Source organism: Miniopterus natalensis, chromosome 9, assembly GCF_054644295.1.
Source record: "Miniopterus natalensis isolate mMinNat1 chromosome 9, mMinNat1.hap1, whole genome shotgun sequence".
In the NCBI taxonomy this organism is placed as follows: Eukaryota; Metazoa; Chordata; class Mammalia; order Chiroptera; family Miniopteridae; genus Miniopterus; species Miniopterus natalensis.
This window is the reverse complement of record NC_142089.1, coordinates 23,347,084-23,367,381: the sequence shown is the minus strand read 5'-3', so window position 1 is coordinate 23,367,381 and position 20,298 is coordinate 23,347,084. Positions and strand designations below refer to the sequence as shown.

General features: G+C 40.5%; 1 protein-coding gene and 1 pseudogene across 1 annotated transcript in view; one reads left to right on the top strand and one right to left on the bottom strand.

Annotated features, from left to right (window-relative positions):
• The window catches only part of SMAP2 (small ArfGAP2), a 41,014-nt gene that overhangs the window by 17,123 nt on the left and 3,593 nt on the right, over nucleotides 1-20,298 (bottom strand). The window lies entirely within an intron of this gene.
• On the top strand, nucleotides 8,617-19,124 carry LOC148092400 (large ribosomal subunit protein uL13 pseudogene; annotated as a pseudogene).

Below are 20,298 nucleotides of genomic sequence, written 5' to 3'. Positions count from 1 at the left end.
CTACTATTATAATAATTATATCTCAATGGCCTCTAACCTATGGAGTTCCAAACAAATAAATGCTGAGGTGAAAACGATAAATTTTTAAATCAGTGTCCATATGTAGACTTGTTGGCATCATGGAGCTGTTGAAAAGCTCTTCAACAGAAGATGGGTCAAGGATGGGAGAGAAAATCTCTTCCATCTTACATGCAAACCATGTTGAATCTACCTGGGAAACTTTCCCAGAATCTCTCCATCTCTACCTAGACCTTCTCAATTCTCACCTATAAGCATTCATTCTTTTAACATTATTTACTGCATATCTACTATGCACCAAGCACCCAACCTCCTTGTTATTATGGATACAAAGGCAGAGACAATAAAGATGAGATTCCTCATTCAAAGGGTTCACGGACTAGCAACTAATTGGTCTCCAGACTCCCACCAGAATCTTTCTAAAACACAAATCTGTACAGATCAGGCCTTCAAATATAAAGTGAAAATGCAAATGGACGGAAATTTTCTAGGCATATCACAAACTGAGCTCTTCACCTCTTGCCACAAAATGTGTTCTTCCTCCATCTTACTCCATTATACCTCCAACCACTCAATGCATCAGTCAGAAACTTATACATCTTTGACACGTCTCTCCTTCAACCCTCATATCTATACCATCACCAAGACCAAAATATCTCTCAAATTAGCATCTCTTCTCTCCAAGTGCAACACTGTTTCTCTAATCCAACGTCACCAGATCTCCTGGATTAGTGCAATGACCTCCTAACGTCTCTCCACTTTTACATTTGGGTCTCCTCCAACTCTGAACCCAGGCCATTCTCCACAAAACAGCTTGAGCTCTCAAAGAAGCAAATGTAACCTTGTCACTCTGTTGCTTAAAACTCTTCTATAGAAGGCTTCTTTCTACACTGTTGGATTAACCCTTTACGGTCGTTTGTCTACTCTCAGCCACCACAGCAAGGAACCGTACGAATCTTAACTCTATTCATTCATGTATCAGTTCATAATTTCTCTGAAAGCTCTTAATTCCGACCAGTACTACACCCATGTCCAAATTTAATACGACTGCAAAGGGTTAAAGAATAAAATCCTCAACATGGTCTCTAAGGTCTTATATGATCTGGCACATGCCTACTTCCCCAGCATCTCAACTCTGATGACACCAGCTTTCTTTCATTTCCTCAAAGCACCAACATGTTCTTTACTTAGGGCTTCTGGACTTTTTACATGCTGTTCCCACTGCTAAAAAAGTTCTTTCCCCACCCACTACCCACCACTTCTAGCCTGGTCTACTCCTACATGTCACAAAGGTCTCAGATGAAAAGTTTCTTTCCTTGGCCCCTCAGTGTAGATCAGATTATAATCTCTCTTCCACCTTTTCTTCTGGTTTTTACATTTTATTACAGAAAATTTCAAACACACAAAAGCCAGGTACAATTAACCGCCAGCTTCAGCAATTACCAATCTCTGGCCAATCTTGTTTCAGCTACACTCCCACCCACTTTCCCTCACCCCCTAACCTTGCAATATTTTGAGGCAAATCCCAAATATCATACCATTTCATCTGTATATACTTAAGTATGTGTCTCTAAAAGATAAGGGCTTTTTAAAGATTAGAAACTTTCATTTACCCTTCACTACTTCTAAGTAATACCACATTTTAGCATATATTTATTTGACTGTTTAACATGTCTTTTCCACTAAACTATAAGGACCACAAGAGCAGACAGCAGATCTGTGACATTCACCGTCATATTCTCAGGGCATGGCACAGTTCCTCTCACATAGCAGTGAGGCAAAATTTGTGTAAAAATTAATTAAAAGTAAGTAAATCCTTTGACTCTCCCTCACCACCACCACCACCACAACAGGTCAAGTACGCAAAGAAATATATTAAGAATGTTCTAACAAAAATTAGAAAAAACACATTACATAAAAGAATTATGATATCACCGATACAATAGAGAAAAAATTTTGTAGCTCTCTAATACAGAGATATCTCCATGTTATATTAATTTTAAAATCCAGTTTTAAACCAGTATGCACAGACCAATACCATTTTTGCTTAAGAATGTGAATAAATGTATATGTATGCACAGAAAAAATATCTAAAAGAGTATATGTAAAATACCGAAAGCTATTATTTCTGGGTAGGTAGTAGGGTTATGAAATATCTATTTTCTTCTCTGTATGTTTATATACTCTCTGAATTGTTTGCCATGAGCTTGTATTACTTTTGTAATGAGGGGGAAAAAACGGTACAGGTAACTTAAAAACAAAACACCACCACTGTCCATGGCTCCTTACAGGCTGCAGGATAAGCTGAAATCCTTTAACATGATATAGAAAGTCATCTAAGCCTGTGCTTTACACATGCTGAGCAAGTCATCACTCTGAATGTGCCCTGCACTCACACCTCTGCCTACACCATCCTTCCTACCTGGAATGGCTTTCTCCCCCATTCCCTGCTTGACAAACTTCAAAACGTAGCCCACTGTCACCTCTTCTGTGAGGCCCTCCAATGGAATAAATCTTGACCTTCTCCATGACTAACAGTCCACTGTATGCTTTGCTCTTCTAATACTTAATATCTTATCATACTTAGTTGCTTACAGGTCACTCTTGCTAAACAGACTGTGAGCTCTAGAAGGCAGGACCATGCCCCTTCATCATTTATCCCAAACACTTAGCACAATGCTTGCACATAGCACATACAAAATAAATGTTTGTTCAATGAATTCATCCTTAAGAAAGGTAAAAGGATACAGCTGTTTCCTGTTTTGGAAAATGAAGGGAGAAAAGTTTTCAAAGGCCTTAGAAGTGAAGCTATCACACAAAAAAGGGATTAGTTAGCTCTGGTGAGTTTCCAAAGGCAGAACTAGCATCAATGAGTAGAAGTTGATTCAGCACACTCTAGGGAAGAATTTTCTAACAACTAAGGTTGTGTGAAAACAAATGCAGCGTATCCAGAACTAGAAGCCCAGTAAATGCAGATGTTTAAGCAGAGGCTGAATGACCCACTCTTGGGAATGGTAGAGAAATTATCTCTGCACAGTGGGTTGGGGAACCGGGAGCCTGAGGGTCCCTTCTACTACTGCAGTTCTACCAGTTGATTTGTAGGAAACTTTTAGGTCCCTTCTTGTTTGACATTCAATGAATGGTCCTCAAAATGCAATATAATCAACTTATGAAGATGTTAGGTCTTGATGAACCTAAAAAAACTCAATCAAATTCAGTTCATGGAGTCTGTGACTAGTTTAAAAGTGATAACGAAAAACCCCTGAAAACTGGCTTAAATGTGATAGACACAGAAGGAAGGACCTATTGGGGTGGCAAACACATAATACTATATACAGATGATGTATTATAGAATCATACACCTGAAACCTATATAATTTTATTAACCAATATTAATTTTATTAACCCCAATAAACTCAACTAAAAAGAAAGAAAGAAAAAAACAAAAGAAGGGAGGCCAGGACTTCAGTGACCCCAAAGCCTCCATTAGGTTTATACTATACTTAGGCTTCTGATGAACAAGTCACAGCTTGGACATGAGCAGTGGTCACCAAAGTAGCTGCTATTGAAGGATGGGGGTGGAGGGATCCCAATAACTTTTCATTTGAGGTTGAGGAAGGAGCTCTTAATGATACATTTTTCAGATTTACAAAATACAAACATGCTACAGGTCACATTTTTAAATAAAATAAAGAACACTTTATTTTTATGTGGCTTCTTACACATTCTAATTTGTCATGTTGTTTCTACCAAACTCTAGCTGTGTAACATCAATTTGAAATAAAGTTAAAGAGGAAGTGGGTGACTTTTTTTAAATAAAGTTGTAAGAGGGGAACACAGTAAGTACCTCCACATTAAACAGCTAAGTCATTTGTGTTTTGGTGCTTTTAAGGACAGGTTAACTTGTGGCTGGCATAATTATAGAAAAATAAATCAGGCATTTCTTTCTTCATAAAAGGATGTAGGTAAAGCTATATGAGATATGTTGATTATCAAATTTTGAGCTGGTTGAAATGTAGATCACTCTGAGTATATCTTTAGTTCTGAAAGTAAAGCTTTTATGTTAGTCAAGACAAGTCTTAAAGCTAAATAAGGGGAAACACTGATGGCTGATAAAAGAAAAAGAGATCTTACCAAAAAAAATAAAGGATCAGCTTTATGTGCTGAGAACAATTTACAAAACATAGAACCTGGGCTATCTTTTCTCCTTCTATTTGTACTCATGATTCACTTTTTTCAAGCCACTCCACATCTGTGTACCATAGTTGACTCACAATGAGGGAGATAATAGTGCTCCCCACCTGGATTACATGGCCATTGTACTACTTCAGTCTGGACCTTTTCTCTTTCACGTCAACAGCTAAGACTTCATCATGTGGACACAGGGCCTGGTGCCCTGCACAGGGTGCCTGGGCCCCAAACTGCTCTTCAAGGACACATTCTACATGTTGATATCTCTCACTCCGTAGAATTGACTAGGTCATCGAGAAAGGAAGGAAGGAAGGACCTAAATCAACAAACTCTGATTTAAAAACAGAGCTTAATTCTCTTTGACTTGGCCTGTCATTAACACAAAAATTAGGAGTCAAAGTGAAGAAGCAGTTGTTTGTTTTAAGAACAATTCTAATGCCAGTTACCTCAGTTCCACTCATTACGTGCCTCCACCCTGATTCACCCCAAGGAACACACAGAAGCACCAGGGCCATCTTGGAGCATTTAAGTGGGGCAAAGTGGTATGTTCACCAGCCTATTTTCATCTATACAAAAGAGAACTCACCTAGTCCCCTATTCCAAAGTAACAATAAACAGTAACCTTGAACTTCTGTAAGTACAAGTGTTTTGAGGAACCAGAAGACCAAAATAAAGACTTACTCAATCAATCTTTGTCCTCAGAATGCTCTGCAACACAAGTCCCTTCCCATCCGGTCCATCTCGCAAGAGTGTTGTTTCCTTTTGTCAAAAAGAGATACTGTCCTCAAATACTGACTGAAGTATGTCAAGAACATTTAATGAAACTTTGCAGAGAATTAATCAAAGAAGGGATTTACTGCTTAGAAATAAAAAAGAAAACTTCCCAAAGTGTATGAAAACCCCAGAAGTGCAACTCCTGTGGAAAGAAGGCCAAAGACCTAGAGAGAGAATTGGAAACACTTCTTTCTATCAAAGATGGATCATGTCCCATGAGAAAAAAGCTCAACAAAGTTTGCTGGCATCTTTCTCCACTGAGAGAAAACTCAATGAGCTAAGAAAAAAAAAAGGTCACAGCAGACAAAAACTGGCTAAACGGAGTTTAAATTCCAAGCTTTTCCCCAGTGGCCCCTTTGCCCCTGCTATTCAACAAGCAGGGACCTGAGAGTCAGGATGTCTCTCTGCCAGAGAAGGAGGAAGTTAAACTGTGAGGGCTGAGAACCAGGGTCACACTCAGGTTTGATGAAGCTTCCACAGCAGCAGTTCCCTGAACATCCACAACCACAGCCTATGTTTTTTCTTTAAAAGCAAGGTTACCCGGCCGGGTGTGGCTCAGTGGTTGAGCGTCAACCTAGGATTCAGGCGATCAGGGTTCGATTCCCAGAAGGGGCACATGCCTGGGTTGCGGGCTCGATCCTCAGTCAGGGGTGTGCAGGAGGCAGCCAATCAATGACTCTCTCATCACTGATGTTTCTGTCTCTCTCTCTTTCCTCTCTCTGAAATCAATAAAGATATATTTTTAAGAAATAAAAAAATAAAAGTAATGTTGCTTTATCTGGTTTTAGTTAATGGCTATTTAACTGATGCTATATTTCCTCTTATTATAATTCCTAAGACAGTGTTTAATATAATGCTTAGGAACATATTATTTCTACTCCACTGGACTCTAGAAATGGACAAGATAACTACTGTATTTTGACTGAAACAAAAGATCCACTATTACTTAAACCATTCATTGAAGTTTGACATGAAATAATATAGGAAATGCAGCAAGCTGCTTTTACAAAGCTATAAAAGTAACTTAACATTTATCTCAATAAGTTTGGTTTTAAAAACAATACAAAAAAGCCCCCTACACAACTAAACAGTAACACCCTCAGCTAAACTTAGTTATATTTTTATTAGTTTAGCCCTAAATTCATAGGTTAATTGGCATCTTGCAATTATTTGTGGGGGTTTTTTGTTAAATAAATGCTCCCACAAGAAACAAGTGTAAAAGTGTGGTACATACTGCTGGATCTCCAAGTGGGAGCCCCATTCTTTCTGGAGAATCTTGCGTTTCACCTGCAGGATAATGTTTCTTATGCCAATATCCTCAGAAAGAGACCTGGGTGCCTATCTACTGAGAAATGAGTAAAAGAGCCCTAGGTGAGTAGCAGCACAACAAGGCTAGTTCGGCTTTTACTTCTTAGGTCAAGTTCTCTAGAGAGTAAATTCCTGGGTGGTGGATCCTTAGATAGCACCTTACACACGGAGGAGGGTCTGGTGCCGAGAAAAAAAGAAATCAAGCAATGTAAATCAGAATCTACACTGGTCCTGAAAGCTAAGGCACAGAGATCTCAGGAATGTGAAGTGGAACAGTAACTGGGAACAAGCCAAAGAAGGGTAAGCAATTAAACCTTAAACGAATGACTATTTTTTAGTTCATGTATTTTGTGGTAAATTCTCTTTTTTTGCTCCCCCTTTGTCCTTAAAGTTCTAAACAGTCTTACCAGGGCTAAAGGGGAAGAGCCAAAGGAAGTGAGTGGTGACTGTAAGTAAATCAGAGCTTTAGAGCAGAGGCGGCAATGTGATGAAAGCTTGGATGATCCAGAGAAGCAACCCAAAGTGGGGGAGAGAAGGACACAAGGGGGTCACCTGGGAAACTTCTCATCTCTACTTGTGGAGTCTCCTTCCTGAATTTATATTTTGGAGGTTCTCTCTTTTTACCAATAAGGAAAACTAGACTACTTACACTTCACGGATCAACTTAAGATATCTCACAAATAGCTTTACAAGGGCTATTACGTCCATTTGCAAAACATCATTTTGTGAAAATCTTGCTCCATCCATTTTCTCCACCCTATTCTGACTCCCACAGCACTCTGCTGTTCTCCTGTGCATCTATGGTTGTTCTGTTGCTGGGTTTTGTTTTTATTTTTGTGAGCTTCTTTCGGTAACAACTGCCTAATTTAGTATGCTAAAAAAAAAAAACACAAAAAAACCTACTGTGAGTATTTTTCTTATGTGAACTTGAGATTCAAATTGCTTATAATTCAGAAAATCATCCAAAGGTAATTGAAATACCTTACACAGCAAGTTGGGGGAAAAAGTATTCTTAATATTCCTTGTCTGGGGTTAGCCCATGGTATTTTGGCTCTAGTCAACTTCCTCTGTACAAAGACCCTGCTTAAAGCATTTATGAATAAGCTAGAAGAGTAGCAGCAAAGGCATGGCTTCTCTGAAAAGGGGAGGGAGGAAATAAAAAATAGCTGCTTTCATTGGCAGGAAGGACATTATTTGATTAGGAGCTAAACAGCAAGACTATCCCAGAACAAACAATTGTTTGGCTTGAAGGCTCCATGTGGTCAATTACTTCAGCAAAGGCTCAGCTGGAATAGAACCTGGAGCTTGCCAGGACTGAGGGACAGGGACTGACAGAGCTCAAGTGTCAGTTTCATCATGGCTTTGGGGTCCCAGAGATCCCAGCAAGGATGTTCACAGAACACGCTCTACCCCAATCAGCAAACAGCACAAATCTGCACCCAACCCAGCCAAAAATGCACAATTAAAAGAGATGAAGAGCCCGGCCGGGCGTGGCTCAGCAGTTGAGCTTAGACCTAGGATCCAGGCGATCAGGGTTTGATTCCCCGTCAGGGCACATGCCCGGGTTGCGGGCTCGATCAATGACTCTCTCATCATTGATGTTTCTATTTCTCTCTCTCCCTCTCCTGTCCTCTCTCTGAAATCAATAAAGATATATTAAAAGAGATGAAGAAAAGACAGCATTGGGGCAAATGCAAAGTTATTCAACCTAAAACTGGCATTTTATAGCAAACATAACAAGTATAAAAATTAGATCGAAGAGAGTTAATACATTTCAATCAATATCTCAAAGACTAAAAGCAGGCCCAGGGAGGAGGTGTGCAGGGAGAGACTGCTGAGCTAACACCCAGGCAATCATTTCAAAGTCCGCAAGGTGGACCTAATATTTCAAAACAAATTTCCCATTGCTCATGACCTCACTTCAAGTAACAAGCACTAAATCTAACTTGGTTCGCTCGAAGTCACTTTCTTCACTCCCTGGGGACATTTAGTTCTTAACATTTTTAACTTCAAGTTAAGGCCTTAACTTCCTCTTTGCAGTAACCAGTGTCTACTCCTATTCTGAAAAATAAAAATGAAAAAATACTGAAGATGCAAAGTGAGCCTGCCCCCTAGGGGTGTGCATATTTTTAGAGGAAGAGACTAGAAAAGGGTAATAGGGCCACTGACCAATGAGAGTGCTCTTCATGCCCCAACCCCAGGACAGGGCATGAGCAAAAGAGGAGCAATGTGAAAATGTATATGAAAATAGCCCACATTCCAACAGTGCCATTCTCTTCCCTCAAGAGCCATGGTTTTCAACTGAAGCAATTTTCCCACCGGGTAATGTCAGTGTCTGGAGACAGTTTTAGTTATCACAACTGGCAGGAGGTGCGAGTGCTCCTGGCATCTAGTCGGCAGAGGCCAGGAATGCTGGTAAATATCCTGCAATGCACAGAACCGTCCCACAAGAAAGAATTATGAAAATGTCCAGAGGACCCAGCAATTCCACTTCTGGGAATATATCCAAAAGAAATCCAAAACATTAACTCAAAAGAATATATGCCCCCCTATGCTCATTGCAACATTATTTACAATAGCCAAGATTTGGAAGCAGCCCAAGTGTCCATCAGTAGATGAGTGGATAAAAAAGTTGTGGTATATTTACACAATGGACTACCACTCAGCCGTAAAAAAACAAAAAAAGGAAGGAAATCTTACCTTTTACAACAACATGGATGGACTGGAGAGTATTATGCTAAGTGAAACAAGCTAGTCAGAGAAAGAAAATACCACATGATCTCACTTACATGTGAAATCTAATGAACAAAATAAACTAACAGACAAAATAGAAACAGGCTCACAGATACATAGAACAGACTGACAGCTGTCAGAGGGGAGGGAGGTTTGGGGGCTGGGTGAAAAAGGTGAAGGGATTAAGCAAAGGAAAAAACCCTCATAGACACAGACAACAATATGGTGACTGCCAGAGGGAAAGGGGGTGGGGGAGGGAGAAGAGGGTAAAGGGGGTAAATGGTGATGAGAGACTACAGTTGGGGTGGTGAACACACAATACAGTACACAGACGATGTATTATAGAATTGTACACCTGAAACCTATAGAATTTTATTAACCAATTCACCCCAATAAATTCAAAAAATTTTTTCTTTAAGTCTTTTTTAAAAATGGACTTCTCTTTGGCCAGTGCAATTAATGTTATATTCTATGCAGCATAATAAAGATCTTCATACCATAAATAAATAAATGTCAAGAGTGCTGAGGTTGAGGAGCTCAGCTCTAGAGGAACAGCTTACAAGCCATTTAGTTTGGAGCATGTGAGTTATAGGAATATAGCAATTCTGTGGAAAAGCCTCTTCTCTGGTTCTGTAGCAGATTAGAGTACAGAATTCCAAAACTGGAAAGAACCTTAAGGATTATCTAGTCCAAGCACAGTTGAAGATACTAAGGCCCAGAGAGGTGAAGTCATTTACCAAAGTTCACAGAAGAAATCATCAGCTGGACTGAGTTAGAATTATCTTTATACACCCCAAATGTGTGCTACACATAGTAGGTGCTGAATAATGATCACTGAATTGAAACCCTGTTCTTTAGGTGTTCCTTTCTGTGACCACACAATTCACTCTCTGCAGCTAGGCAGCCCAGCACCTGAGGCTGTGCGTGAAGGTTCTCACGCCACCTCCTATCCACATTCCTCCTCTTCGAAGGAGGCCCAGAGTAGAGGCGAATGTCATACACTAGGGCTCAAAAACAAGCAGCCAGGATGAAAACGTTTTTCAGCTGTTTGAAGGGAAGCTCATGCCTTTCACCCAGGCACAGGCTTCACATAAAACCTCCAGAGTCAGCTGATGAACCCTTGTGCAAGACCACGAACATGTGAACTTCTCTCCACAGTGGCTTGGGGCAGCTTTCCCAACACATCGGAGGAGCCCTAACCAATAGCAAACAGACAGAAAATCAGTGCTGGGTTCATTGAATCAGAACTATATCCAAACAAGCTAGAGAACTTCCATTTCTAAACCAACAGCAAAACAGAAATGAATTCTGGGATCAAAGTACAGATGGTTAGTCCGGTGGCATGTTGAATGTTATTCATCCAAACAGCCCTGGCTAAAGGGAGGAGAGCATGAGGTGGAGACAGGCCCTTTCAAAAAGAAAACATTCTCTACAGTGTTTCAAAACCTAGCTGTTTCAAAACTGGGTACAATGAGGTCCAGGTCAGAAAGTGTAGTGCAAGGGGGTGGGGCACAGATGTCAGCCATGTAAACTGAAAGAGCTTGTTAAGGGAACATTTTGTAGATAAACCCAGAGCTGGTCTCTAGGAAAAAAATCACAGCTTCAGAAAAGCCAAAGTGAGGTTCTTCAAATGAAACAAACCTGTCCCAGTGGGAACAAGGACAGCTTCTAAAGCTGTTGCAAGGTTATTATTAATGTCTATGGCACCTGAGAACAGTGTCTAAATATTTACTCCCATCCCACAAAAAGGCCAAGGGACCGCTATTTCAGCCTCCTGTTTCACCCCATGCTACATTTTCCCCAAGACAACGTGTCACATTGAAACCTCCTACTGAGAGGGCAGAGTACTCGCTTCGTGACTGGCTCCGGCTTTCAACGTGGCACAGAAGCCAGCAGCACACAAAAGAAACCACACAAAGAAGAGATTTCCACAAAGCAACCATGAGATTCACCTGCTCGGCTTCCTAGAATGTCACAGATCTTCAAATATCTGCGTTAATAGTATGAAGGTGACTTTCAAAAGACAAAACAAAAAAAAAGAGTATGATCTGAACACAAATTAATAGAATAACAGTGTTTACGATGGAGACTTTAGACACTTTGGGAGAGACATTGTGCATTTGGTATACAGATATAAATGGGACATAGTCCCTGTCTTCATGGAATTTACAATCTAAGGAAAGACCTTAAAAAATGCAGTCACTGCCTGGCTGGTGTGGCTCAGCCGTTGAGCATCAATCTAGGATCCAGGAGATGGCCCTTTGATCCCCGGTCAGGGCACATGTGGGCTCGATCCCTAGTCGGGGGGGCATGCAGGAGGCAGCCAATCAGTGGCTCTCTCATCATTGATGTTTCTTTCTCTCCTTCTCCCTTCCTCTCTCTGAAATCAATAAAATATGTATTTTTTTTAAAACAGTCATTATTATCACATTTTTCCCAACGTAGGGCCTCTAATCCACCTTCCCAGGGAATTGAATTTAAGTGTAAGAGGCCTGTATGAACAACCTAAGATGCTAATCAATAGCACTACAATATTTCCACATACCAAGTGTGTAATGTGGAAGATTGTGCACGAGATATAGGACTATATCTTGGCCCGTCTTTCTGTGATCATGACCCTTAGGCTATTTCTTACGGTCAAGCCAGGTCAAACCACCTCTAGCCAGCTCTCTATCCTTGCCTCAGCAGATGTCCACTGCAGTGAAGCAGTTCAGATGACAGCCCCCACGGCAACGCCAGCTCTACATGGGCTCAACCCAGAGGGCTCCCTGACTACTTTTTACAATTAGAGTACACACATGACTGCTCAACTCTGAGCACCCATCAGTTTAACAGAAACATAAAAATTCACATTGTACCACTATTTAATACTGAAAAATCAGAAACCCAAATGTCTAACAACTGGGCAAGAGTTAAGTACTGACATATTCAAACAATACAAACACAGACTATAATAAAAGTATTTAGATGTTATGTTTTGTTTTTAAATCCTCACCAGAGGATACTTTTTCCACTGATTTTTTAGAGTGAAGGGGAGGGAGGAGGGGGGAGAGAAAGAGAAACATCGATGTGACAGAGACACATCAACTGGTTGCCTCCCGCATGCACCCTGACCAGGGATCAAGCCTGCAACCAATGTACGTGCCCTTGACCAGGAATCAAACCTGGTACCCTTCAGTCCATGGGCCAACGCTCTAACCACTGAGAAAAACTGGCCAGGGCAAGATATTCTTAATGTTATGAAAAATGCTTATGATAAATGTTATGCAAAACAATGATGAAAACTTTATTACAGTATAAGCTCAGGTAAAAAATGGATGAAATGGAGTATGGGCATATCCTGTACATCATTATATTTCATTCAGTGATTGTTATCACAAATATGAATAACTTTCATGATCAGAAAAATAAAGTTTGTGCTTTCCAAAGAAATCGCATTTAATGATGTTTGGCTAAGAAGCACCCCACCCCACAAAATCCCACAAGACAAAAAAAAATTGGTCTGGGAGTCTGTTCTTATGGTAACAATTCTTTTTCTTTCCCCCCCTGCAAATACATAAGAAGTCTAATGAAACTGAGCCCTATTTTTACTCTGCTCACAATATGGACCTTGATTTGTGTCATTTCTGTCACGCTGCTTCTACTCACAGAATAGGCTCAAAACCAAGTCAGAATGCTCAGAGGAGCTGGTTTGGAGTCTTCCTGATTCCAGTGTTGCATTTAATAAAGTGTCCAGGGAAAGAAAGACCTTTTCTCAAAATTCCCCTTGGTCCGAAACAGTTCCTCTAACCCAACTCACGCCTGCCTTCAAGAGACGAAGTCCCCACTTCCAAACAGCTATTCTTTCAGTAAAAATGCTCTCAGCATAGCAGAAGAGCCTGCACTGTTTCATTCTTGCTCTCTCAAATCAGCGGTCACACTTAAATTGGTTTCCATTAGCTCTGCTGTTTATAGCTATTTTGAACAAAAGCATCATGGTAAGAGCAGGGAGTTTCCTTCCTATTTCTCACCGGAGGGCTTGTGTTAGTTATAACCCTAGTGGTAAAATATCAAAAGAAAAAGACACCAGCACTCCTCCCCCATGAGCTTTATACGGCAGCAAAAGATGTTCCCAGCTCACATAGAAAATTCTGTGAGAAATTATTTTTTGAAAGCATAGAACAAGAACAACCATCTAAACAATATTAAGACAATTTTTAACTCAGGGCTAGAAACACTAGAGAACTTATTTCTAAACCCACACACTGGGGACTTCCAGAAAGACAAGAAAAGAGGAAGAAGTTGCAATTTACTTTGTGTGCACTTCAGGATGCAGTGTTGTAGGATTACTAGGTAAACCTGCATCTAAAGATGTAAGTTCTGTGGTAGAAGCTTGGGGATTTATGGTCTTTCCATCACCAGCAACTGCTGCAAAAGACTGTCTGGCTATTTGAAAGAAGGAAAAGGAAAGGCTCTATTCTCTCAAATGCTAGGACAGCTTATCAGCTACAGACAGCAGGTTTCGCTTCCTCCTCTATCTGCTTACTATTTTCAATACACTGTAAAATGAGAATGCTGTACATTTGTTTTTTTGGTTGAGGAGAAATGACATGAAGCCTGAGGAATCCAGTCCTCACTGCTTCGGATTAAGAAATTTCTTTCTCAAAGTTTTGACTTGAAGTAAAAACAAAAAAGGTTAACATAGCAATTCTTCAAGTGGCTTCTGAAATCCAGTACTTTCTCAATAAGCCATATCCTGTATGCATTTAAAAGCAAACCATAATACCCATAGGAAATATACAAAGGCGGGAGGGCTACAGTCAACAAAAATGGTCAAAAAACTACTTAACATGCCCAGCCGGTGTGGCTCAGTGGTTGAACATCAACCTATGGTCCAGGGGATCTCAGATCAATTCCTGGTCAGGGCACATGCCCGGGCTGCAGGCTCGGCCCTAAGCGGGGGTGTGCAGGAAGCAGCCAATCAATGACTCTCTCATCATTGATGTTTCTATCTCTCTCTCTCCCTCTTTCTTCCTCTCTCCGAAATCAATAAAGAGATATTAATTTTTTTTAAATGGGGAAAACAAACAAACTACTTAACATTACTTGAAAATGAAAAAAGCAGCAAAACCACCCAGTGATATGTTACAAAGGTGGGATTCCAGGGCAAGTTTCAGCCACACATGAGGGAAGATGGGGGTAAGGGGAAAGCTGGACAAACTGAAGACAGTCACCAGGGCAACCTTACGCTGATGGATGGCCACAGCTGAAGGCAGGTTTGGCTCATCTCTGGGACTTTCCACTGGGGAAGGACCTGCAGTGCAGCCATCAATGGACCAGCATCCACAAAGCCTGTGGGGAAATACAGAGTCCAGAAGAGTGGGGTAGGGATGGAGAAAGTTTGGGAAATGGAAGAGTCAAATACAGTCACAAAATATTGTAGTTATTAAACACGAGGCTTCAAAAATGCATAGACGTATCTCTTAAGTTGAAATGGACTGGCTGAAAAGAACTGGTATTCTGGAAAGCAGTCTAATATGCTTTTTAAAATACCAAATTACTATTTTTTTAAACTTTGTTTCCTTCCTTTTTAATGTTTTTATTGACTTCAGAGAGAGAGAGGGAGAGGGAGAGAGAGAAACATCAGTGATGAGAGAGAGTCATCCACTGGCTGCCTCCTGCACACCCCTCACTGGGGATTGAGCCACAGCCCGGGCATGTGCCCTGACCGGGAATCAAACTGTGATCTCCTGGTTCACGGGTGGACTCTCAACCACTGAGCAGCACCAGCTGAGCCCAAATTACATTTTAATTACATCTGGAATTACAGTAATACCTGCCAAGAGGAAATTAATTTTTGGAGAAAAGAGAAAAACAATGAAACCTATACATTTTTACAGTTAGTAACTTTACTCAAACAATGAGGGTCCCTTATTCACGGCCTCTGTGGAAAATAACAGCCTAAAAGCAAACATACTCACACTCCAGTGAAAACCTTTGCTGGCCTACTTCCACCAATTCCATTAACATAGCAGGGGCCCAAAGGTAGGTGACCTGATTGACAAAAAAAGCACTTCTAGAAAGTGCTGAATTTGTATCATGTAACTCCTTAAACATTTTATAATCAAGAAGAAAACTAGTAGCAATAATTTGGGAAGTTTTGCCTTTTAATGGAGCAGCAGAAACTTTCCTTACAAAATAAAATACTTTTCAGGTCCAGTATGAAAGAAAGTAGATCTAGTGATCTCACCTCCCTCCCCCAGTGCTAACCCATCTGAAGATGTGGGAGGAAAAACCAGACAAACCAATAAGACCAGTTAAAATATGTGGCACAAGGAAAATCAGCTCCACCACGATTACCTTAATTATCAAAGAAAGACTACCCTGCACCATGTTTTAAGGCTGAAATCCTCAAAACGTCTTACGTGTTACTGACAAGTCTTGCAGTTGTAGATAGGACAAGCTTAACGCTTCAGGCTTCCCAGAATAGACAGGGCGGGAACTTATTTTCTGAGTAACCATTGATAACTCACTCCTGGCAGTGACCAACAGTCAAATCAGATTCAACAGAAACCAATTTTCCAAGTCATACATGTTAATTATATAGGCAATGACTGAGTTGTTACATTACTTCCTGATACTAATTATTGTTTCAGCAACAGTTAAGATCCTTTAGAAGCACACAAGGTTGGACCTGCCTGAAAACCCTTCTTATCTCTTGTCCAAAATAACCTAACTATTTACTCATAAGGAGAAAGAATGTATCTTGGAGACTTTAAGTGCTTTTGCCTGTTTCCACTTGGATCTTACCCTTGCTCCCCTCTGTCACAGGGAATTACATCTCCCCTGCCAACCAATTTCTGGGTAAGTTCCATCAATGGTTAGTACTGATAAGGATAAGAAACAGGAGGACAGGGGAAGCCAGGGTAATGCCCTCTCTCTTACTTGGTCTGAGTTCCAGCTGCCACCAGACATCTCTTCTTTCCATGCTCCTAGCTTACACCAGATAGCGCAGGCTTCAGCCTTTGGTGACACCAGCACCTTCTAATTTCCTTAGGGGCAGAGTAGCTCCTAGGTGTTGCTAATCTCTGAGTTGCCTCACCAGCCCATTTACCTTCTCAGCTCTTATATCATCTGTGTAACTTTTTCCATATATTAAATTCCCCCTGCCTGTACTACCTTCAGCGGATTCTGTTTCCCTGATGGGGCCCTGATTTTAAAAAACATTTTAAACTTAGCTTTCCTAAAAAATGAAACATTCAGATAACCTGTAAAAGATTTCTAATAAGAAACAAAGGATTTATGGATGACAAAAATCCATTCATTCATTCAAACAAATATTTACTGAGAGCCTGATCTGTGCTGAGCACTGTTCTGGGTGCTGGGAATATTACAGTGAACAAAACAGGCACAAAACCCCTGCCCTCATGAAGCTTACATGCTAGTAGACGTGTTAACTGTGGCAAATTAAAATTTTAAAAATTTAACCAATATAGGAATATATCTTTAACCAACTGTCTTTAACAATGGAGGAATTTGGCAAAAGTGAATCCACTTGATGGTGTTCTACCCTACACAGACTTGGTTCCTACCTTTTCAATGTGGTAGCTGAACTGTCACATTCCAGAGGCCAAAACAGAACTTCTTCAAAGTTAGTATCTACTTAAAGTGGCCACTTGTGTTCAAACAGAAGTACAACTGTGATAAGGATTTAAGCAGACACAACAATAAAAGTTAGGCACAGTATGCTTGGGATGTAAAACATAAGTGTGTTTTATGCAGATTCCTGCTTGGCATCTTTTTCACAGAGAGTATCATTCGGAGGAACTGAGATTGAGTCTACTTAATGAGTCATTTTTTTCCTTGTCTATGGCACAGGTAAATTCCACCAACATAACAAGGCCAGCTGCAATGCACATAATGAGTAAAATGCTGCAGTCACCAATTGCACGACGTTACTTACAAGATGAAATTTTCAGGCAGTAGAATAGAATCAGACACTGACTCATGTGCTGAACAGTTATATAGACAACCGTGCCCAAGAAAGCTGCCACCTACATACGACAATGACATCAGATGAAAAATGCAGAAAGAAAGTAGTTTTGTGATTTATTTGAAAGCAATGGATTTGCTGAAAAGTGTACTGAGAAATCAGGCTGCACTACCTGTTTACATATCGTAAGCACCGAGTAACCATAAGCACTCATCAAATATTCAGTACTCTTAGGCTGCTTGAGTATAAAAGCATGGCCAGCCTCAAAAACCAACATCATAACTCCAGAAATGACATAACATTTATTGCTGACATTTTCATTAGATTTTTCTAAGATAATCTAATGTATTCCTGAAGGTGCACTTCCATGGAGATCTTGCAGGCACAGTACTCAGACCTTTCTTATTACTCAGCAATTAGAAAACATTTTATATCTGCAATACTTATGCTTCCATCTGAGTGGCAGGTAGACTTCCAGTACTATAGGAGTCTAAAGCATATTCAGAATCTCAATACCACACAGCAAGTCCCTTGCTACTCCCCAACATGTAGTCAAAGCATACTAAAGATTCCCCTCACACATACATACACACAATACGACACACCCGGCAGCCTTTACACACCGTCTCTTCTGCTCAGAAGGCAAAGGCCCCTAAATTCACCTGGCAAGGTCATGCTCATCATTCAAGACACAGCCTACATGTCTCTTTGAAGCCACAACTTCCTGAGGCCAGCTCGTCTGCTTTCTTCAATGCTTTCATTTCTCCCTGCACACAATGCCAGAACGCTAATTACAGCACTGCATCATTTATGTGTTTACACACCTGCTTCCCCATTAGACAGTAGGGTCCTTGAAACCAAAAACCCTACTTTTTAATCTACATGTCCTGGTACAGTGTCTGACACAGGTAGGTGCATAAGAAATATTTACTGAATGAATACATGTAGTGTGGGATTGCAGGCTTGCAAGAGTTCCCCCAAAAGTTACAGCATTTTGTAATCTCTGTCCCACTGCCACGGGATATTTCAAGCACAAAGAGAAAGAATAGGAAAGTATCTCCTAGGGATCAGATTTAACAAGTTGATATTAAAAGACAATCTAATAGGGAATTGGACAAATTACTTTCAGTAAAACTGTGTCAAGCTAACCACAACTGTCAGAATTTGAGTGCATTAGCTGTAAAAACCCAAAAAGTTATTTGATCTGGGCTGGAGAAGGCTGTTGGACTAGAGACGAAAGCAAAACTGTTGTCTAAATCTAATGGAATTTTTTTTAACCTTTCAAGAGGTGCCATAGATACAGCTAAAATAATTAAAAATTGATGGGAAAGTTCATGTTCTAAGGAATGATGTTTAACAAGCAATGATTTAGCTATCAACACAAAACAAATGTAAAGAAAAGCTAAAGATTAATTTACTGGAGTTAAAATTAAGGACTACTATTAGAAAATGTAATACAAAGATTTCCTGGTCTAATCTTTCACTCAAGTTTAAAGAGTCAGAAAACATCCAGAGACCACCCTCAAGGATCCCATAAAGTACATTTGCAAAAGTGCCAGAACCCCCACTTCTTTCCCAGGCAGCTGCCGAACATAGCAGAGGGGCAGGTCCTGGCGCCGCATGGCTGAGGCCATCTCCTGGGCCAGAAGGTGGTGCTTGTGCACTGAGAGCATCAACATTTTCAGCAATTTCTACAAAACAAGTCAAAGTGCCTTGGCCTTCCTCCACAAACAGATGAACGACCCAACCCACAGTCCTTACGACTTCCAAGCCCCCATCTTTTGGAGACCCAGCGAGGCACACTGCCCCACAAGGCCGCCTTGGACCACCTCGAGTTGTTTGATGGGATGGCCCTGTGACAAGAAAAAGTGAATGGTGGTCCCTGTGGCCCTCAGGGTCGTGTGTCTGAAGCAGACAAGGAAGTTGGCCTGCCTAGGGCACCTGGCTCATGAGGTTGGCGGGAAGTACCAGGCAGTCACAGCCACTTTGGAGGGGAAGAGGAAGGACAAGGCCAAGCTCCATTCCCGAAGAAAAAGCAGCTCACGAAGCTATGGAAACAGGCAGAAAAAACGTGAAGAAGACTGACAGATACACAGAGATCCTCAAGACTCATGAACCCCTGTTCTGAGCCCAAAATTGTTAATTCCTTAGAAAAGGGAAAAAAAAAAAGCCAGAACTCCCATGTATAGGAAATGGTTTTGGCTTAAAACTAGGGAATTATTGGGTGAGTCATTCTAATTGTGGCTTCCAGGAACTAGAGTATTTAAGTGAATAAAATCAGAATGGGAAATGAATACAATCAAGATAAAATAAATAAGATCAGCAGTGGTAATAATAAATAATGCTTACATCTGTGTAACACTCTTGTCTACAAAGCACTTCTATTTTCAAAGGAGGAACATTAAACTGAGAATGTTAGGTGTCATGCTGAAGGTCACAAAGCTAAAATAAGCAGAGTAAAGGAGTTTTAACTGGATATTTCAACATCAAGTCTACAGCTCCTTCCACTGCTCTGTTTCTTTGCCACCTGTAAGATGGGCATCTTTGTGCTACAGACGGGCCTAGGATGGCTTTAATGAGCTCCGATGTTTCCAAATCACTTAAGTGTATCTTTCAACTTAAACAAGATAACCTAGGTACAGCCTTAGAAAATACCCTGAAAGAATGAAGAAGCCCCTCAGTGTTGCAAATCTTCACATTCTCCATGTTATACTATTGACTGAGAAATGCAAGGTGCAGCACTGGCCAGGCGGCTCAGTTGGTTAGAGGGTTGGCCCAATAAACAGAGGTTGTGGGTTCGATCTCTGGTCAGGGCACATACAAGAATCAACCAATGAATGCATAAATAAGTGGAACAACAAATCGATGTTTCTCCCCTTCTCTCAAATCAATAAATAAAAAAGATAGTTAAAAAATGTTTAAAGAAAAATGAAAGGTGCCATGAAGTGTGTGTAATATCTACTGTTTGCACAAAAGCACTGCATAGGAATGCATTTAAATGTAGTTGCTTGTCTATGAACAGATTATCTCTTAAAAGTCACATAAGAAATTACCAACAGTGGTTACTTCCAAGAAGAGAAAATGGTGGCTAAGCCATCAGGGACAAGAACACAACTTTTCACTGTACACATTCCCTTTTAAACCTTTTGAATTTTGAACCACATACAAATGCTCTCTTTCAAAACGTAAATTTAAATTTAATATATCATGGGAATTGAACCAGAGGCAATGGTTAGGTCATTCAAGGTGAAACATTTCAGAGATAGGACATAACAGAAGAGAAACGTAAAAAAGTATTACAA